Source organism: Helianthus annuus, chromosome 9 (genome assembly GCF_002127325.2).
Source record: "Helianthus annuus cultivar XRQ/B chromosome 9, HanXRQr2.0-SUNRISE, whole genome shotgun sequence".
NCBI classification, from domain to species: Eukaryota; Viridiplantae; Streptophyta; class Magnoliopsida; order Asterales; family Asteraceae; genus Helianthus; species Helianthus annuus.
This window is the reverse complement of record NC_035441.2, coordinates 70,662,413-70,668,412: the sequence shown is the minus strand read 5'-3', so window position 1 is coordinate 70,668,412 and position 6,000 is coordinate 70,662,413.

The window sequence follows — 6,000 nt, the reverse complement described above, 5'->3', positions numbered from 1 at the left end:
TACCGCGACTTGTGAGCTTCATCGAAAATAACCTTCCTTAAACCACCAAACAGAGGAACCCAAATCCTTTTCTCAAAACACATCGTTCCTTCCCTGTTTGGTACCAATATCTTCTCCATCCCACGGAGATACTCTTCCTCAAGTTTTTTCCCCTTGAGGGCTTCCTTCTGCGCGGCACGAATGCGCAGAGGAAAGTTGGTTCGAATAACCATCTCCAAAGCCCTAACCCTTATGGGCTTGATCCTCTCTTTTCGACTTAGGGCATCGGCGACCACATTCGCCTTCCCTGGATGATACTTAATCTCGCAGTCGTAGTCATTCAACAGTTCTACCCATCGTCTTTGCCTCATGTTCAACTCCTTCTGGTTGAATATATGTTGAAGGCTCTTGTGATCTGTGAAGATTGTGCACTTCGTACCATAAAGGTAGTGTCTCCAGATCTTTAAAGCAAAAACTATTGCGCTGAGTTCCAAATTGTGTGTGGTATAGTTCTTTTCATGTATCTTCAGTTGGCATGATGCGTAGGCAATAACCTTTTGGCGTTGCATCAACACACAACCCAATCCTTGACGCGATGCGTCGCAGTATACCACAAAATCATCTGTACCCTCTGGTAGGGCTAAGATTGGTGCGTTGCAAAGCTTATCTTTCAATACCCGAAACGCTTCTTCCTGTTTGATTCCCCAATCAAACTTCTTGTCCTTCTGCGTGAGGAGCGTCAATGGTTGAGCGATCTTTGAAAAATCCTCAATGAATCTGCGGTAATAGCCAGCCAAACCCAAGAATTGCCGAATCTCGGTTGGCGTCTTTGGCATTTCCCAATCCTTGATCGCCTCGATCTTGGTGGGATCCACGTGGATTCCATCTCCATTCACCACGTGCCCAAGGAATTGCACTTCTCTTAGCCAAAACTCGCACTTAGAGAATTTGGCGTATAGCTGTTCCTTCTTTAGTAGCTCCAGAATGGCTCTTAAATGCTGCTCGTGCTCAACATTAGTCTTTGAATAAATCAAAATATCATCGATGAACACAATCACGAACTTATCCAAGTACGGATTACAAACTCAATTCATCAAATCCATGAACACTGCAGGTGTGTTTGTCAAACCAAACGGCATAACGAGAAACTCGTAGTGTCCATATCGAGTTCTGAAGGCTGTCTTTGGGATACTCTCCTCCTGTATCCGTAGCTGATGGTATCCAGATCGAAGATTGATCTTTGAATAAAAGCTTGAACCTTGTAGTTGGTCAAACAGATCATCGATTCTTGGCAGGGGATACCTATTCTTGATCGTCAGCTTGTTCAACTCTCTGTAGTCAATGCACATACGGAAACTTCCGTCCTTCTTCTTGACAAACAAAACTGGAGCTCCCCAAGGCGAGAAGCTCGGTCGGATGAATCCCTTGTCTAACAACTCTTGAAGTTGGGTCGACAGTTCCTGCATCTCAGACGGAGCAAGTCTGTATGGTGCCTTAGCCACAGGTGCGGCGCCTGGAACTAAGTCAATGCGGAATTCCACTTGCCTTTGAGGCGGCAAGCCAGGCAAATCTTCTGGGAAGACTTCTGGGTACTCCCTCACGACAGGGATGTCTTCGATCTTCGGTTCTTCAGCTTTCTTATCTACAATGTGTGCCAGAAAGGCAGCACATCCCTTCTGCAAACACTTTCTTGCCTTCAGGCAGCTAATAATCCTCAACGGCATCTCACGCTTCTCTCCGTGAACAACAATGGTCTCACCATCATCGGTCGGGATACGAACGACCTTCTCATGACAAACTATCTCGGCCTTGTTACTCGATAACCAATCCATCCCTACTACCACATCGAAGCTTCCCAACTGGACTGGTAGTAGATCTAGAGCGAACTCACGCTCTCCTAACTCGATTACGCAACCTCGAATCACCTCATTAGCATCTACTAACTTCCCATTCGCCAATTCAATCGAGTATGGAATATCTAACTTACTAGCGGCTAAACCAAGCATATTCTTAAATTCTAACGACACGAAGCTATAATCGGCGCCAGTATCAAATAAAACGGATGCATAGCGTTGGCTTACAAGGAACGTACCAGTGACAACATTGGGATCCTGGCGTGCTTCCCTTGCTTCTATGTTGAAAACCCTTCCGCGGGCTTGGTTCAATTCCGGGAAATTCCTCTTGTAATGCCCAATATCACCGCAGTTGAAACATCCGGGCCTCTGCCCGTTCCCACCATTGTTTCCCGCTTGGTTGTTTCTCTGATTACGATTCATGGCGCCCGCTTGGTTTGCGTTGTTGACCCGAGTTCCATCACCTCCATTGTTCCCTTGGGGGCGATTTCCATTTCCGCCCCGGTTGGTGTTTCTGTTTCCAAATCCTCTCTGGCCTCCCTGGCCAGCAGTGGCCCAACAAGACTCCTTCAGGTGGCCAGTCTTTCCACATGCTTCACAAACCTTCAGCCCACAACGGCCAGAATGATGGCGCTGGCAGTCATTACACTTGGGCTGGGTGCCCATGTATCCCTTTCCTTTCTTCCTACTACCAGTTGTATCCTGTGCTGGTGCGTTTTGCTCTCCTTTCTTAACCACCACCCCGGTGCCCTGCTTGAAGTTTGAAAACTTCCGCTTGTTTCCTCCAGATGACTCCACATGAGTCTCCTTCTTCTTTGGCTCAACTTCATCAAACTTGTTCAAACGAATCGCCTCCTCGGTGAGAGCCACGCTCAAATCAATGGCTTCAGTGATAGTCGCAGGTTTGGAGGAGGTCACCATACTTATGATTTGAGGAGCTAGTCCCCAAATGAAGCGTTCAATTCTCTTGAACTCAGGAGTGACCATGTAAGGTACCACATGCGACAAGTCGTGGAATCTCTGAACATACTCTGCTATCTTTGGGCCTTCCATTTTCAGATGCCAGAACTCGGTCTCCAATCTCTGGATTTCAGCGCGGGAACAGTACTTTTTGCGCATGAGTTCCTTCAATTCGGTCCATGTCAGCGCGTAAGCAGCAGCTTCGCCAAGTGTCTGTACTTGCAAGTTCCACCAGGATAGGGCTCCATCCAAAAATAGCCCAGAGATATAAGTGACTTGCTGATCCAAAGCAAATTTGCTCATGCGAAGAACGGATTCTGTTTTCTCAGCCCAGCGGACAAAAGCGACAGCACCTCCTGTGCCATCAAAGTTTAAGGGCTTGCAGTCCAAGAACTGTTTGTAGGTGCACCCTGCACATACATTATAACATACGATTGGCATTAGCATTCTTGCTAAGGGAATCCATTTAGGTCATGGTATGTCTTAATGACTTAGGGTTACCATGAGGTGGATTGTTGTTGTTGCCAGTGTTGCCAGAGTTGCTTCCACTCATTCCTCCTTGAGAGGCAGCATATTGAGCAATGGCGGCGGCAATGACTTGCTGTAGTTCGGCCTGGGTTGTAGGCATTTGCTGTTGTTGACGTCTTGGCGGCATCTTCTAAAGATGTGTTTACGTCGGTCAGGCCATAGTAAAGCGTACGTATATAGTAATAGTAATAGCACATAACATCTCATGTTATCAATACTTCACAAATACTAATCACACAACATCCCATGTCACAAATATTATACACACAACATCCCATGTCATAAATATTGTACACACAACATCCCATGTCATAAAAATATAAATAAGCAATCAAGCGAATCAAATATGATGAGAATACTGCGATTGCCATATATATCGAGACCACAACGTAAGTGTGTCAGTACATCACTGTGTCATACAATTATCAATCAACTAGGGGCTACATCACCCCTGTCCAAAAGCTATATCAAATCAGTGTCAAATACATCAAATACATCAAGTATGTGTCAAAAGTCAGTATCATCATGTAGTCTCCAAAATGCTATGCAACCAAAAGCAATCGTGGTCCTCTCACCAACGTCTATACAAGCAGCACTGATGAGCTCTATACAGATGGCGGTGGAGGAGGAGGAAAGTAAGTGTAAAGCAAGCGACGTAACTGGAGCCAGTCCTCCTCCATAGCTTGCTGAGTACGGATGACAGAAGCAACCTGCTGCTCTAGTGTAAAGAGACGAGCAGCATAATCTGGGGGTAATGATCGACATGGCTGAAGAGGAGAGTGTATCTGACCATGGCATGAACATGGTGGCAGCTGAGCTCTCTCAAGCTCCTGGAGACGCTGCGTGTGTGACTCGTGCTGATGAACGAAGGACATCATAACGTCCTCTATGGTGTGTCCCACATGAAATGAATGGTAAGGATCAGTAGGTGGCATGACTGGTGGTGCCGACCAAAGCAAAGGCTCACTGGTGGGGTCAAACGGTGCCACATGAACCGGTGTAATAGAGGATGGAACAGATGACATATGGGGCATGAAGGGAATAGACATCGGTACGTGCCCAAAAGGATAGGCTGAAGAACCCTCTCCAGGCCTCGCTGGAGGTACAATCTGAGGAACCTGAAAGGAAAAATCAACATGTCGTGAAACAGGGATCTGAGGGGGCAAAGGTGGAACATCCTCATCAGCAGGTATCCAACCGTGTTGTGCATGCTCATCCGGTGGATCCATGTGGTCTGCAAACAGTGCGTGCTCAGGCTCAAGTGGAACGGGATCAAATGGGGGAGCAACAATAGGATCAACTGGTGCAATGTGCTCAACAGGTATATCAACAATAGGTGGGGGAACAACAGGATCGACAGCAACAACGGCATGATCGCCCTCCAAATGATCATCAACGGGCGGGTCAGCTAGAACAGGCTCAACTTGGATGCCAGCATGTACGGGGTCATGCTCGGGCATAGGATCTAGAGCAGCTGCCTGCTCAGGAGCCAAGGCAGGCTCATGGTCATCAAAAGCCATCTCGAAATCGAACTCGGGATCAATAGGATCGACTGGATCAGCGGGATCCTCCATGGGCTGGTCCATCGGGATAAACTCAATATCATGATCCGGGTCGAATCCCGGAGGAAAGATGGGATCAGAATCCTCTATGTCATCATGGTCAAATGCAAAGCTAGGAATAGGTGCGGCAGAGGATGCCTGGTCAGGATCCGAATCGTGTGCAAAGTGCTGTGCGCTCACCTCGTGAGAAGGTGCGGATGCCACAGACTCAAAGGAGTCTGGGACCGGTGAATGTGCGGGTGAGTCCTCGGCAGGGGCATCAGCGATCATCAGAAGATCGCCAGCAGGAAGTAGGGCTGCGTCCGGGATCTCATCCTCGATAGGCTCATCCTCAAACAGATCGATATCGTCGTCAGCCTCGGCGTCAAGTAGTAAGTCATATGCAGGATAAACGGCTAAAGGTATAGGAGCCGGAATCACTACTAGGGGTAGGTACTCAGCAGGAGGGCCATCTGCAGGCTCATCAGCACCCTCGGGTAGTGCGAAGGGCTGGAAATCGTCGTCGTCCGTGCTGGTGGAATCAGATGTATGCACCTCATGCTCCGAAGATGGGAGGTCATCAGATACGATAGGCCTGGGTCCGGTGGTGTCCGAGTCACCAGTACCGGCTGAGTCCATGAGTCTGTAACATAGACACAAGTATGCACAAATAATCAGTCATTCAATCAAATAATCACATAAGTTACCAAGTAAGATATCACATAATTCTCCTAGTCCCACTAGCCTCCCAGCCTCCCAGACTGCTCTTCCTAGTCCCACTAGCCAATTCTCCCAGCCTTCCAGACTGACTCCCTAGTCCCACTAGCCAATTCTCTCAGCCTCCCAGACTGACTCCCTAGTCCCACTAGCCAATTCTCCCAGCCTCCCAGACTGACTCCCTAGTCCCACTAGACAACTACCTCGACCTATTAGATCGAGCCTCGGCCTCCCAGACCGAGCCTCAGCCTCCCAGACTGAGCCTAAAAATAATAAATAAAATGTGCTCAACATTTGTTTGTAAAAATGTTTTGGATCTGGACTTAAGTGGTATGCAGTAAAAATGTTTTCGTGAGAGCCCTAGTGATCATAGTCTAGACTCGAGAAGGAATCCTAGTTCGCTATGATCAGAGCTCTGATGC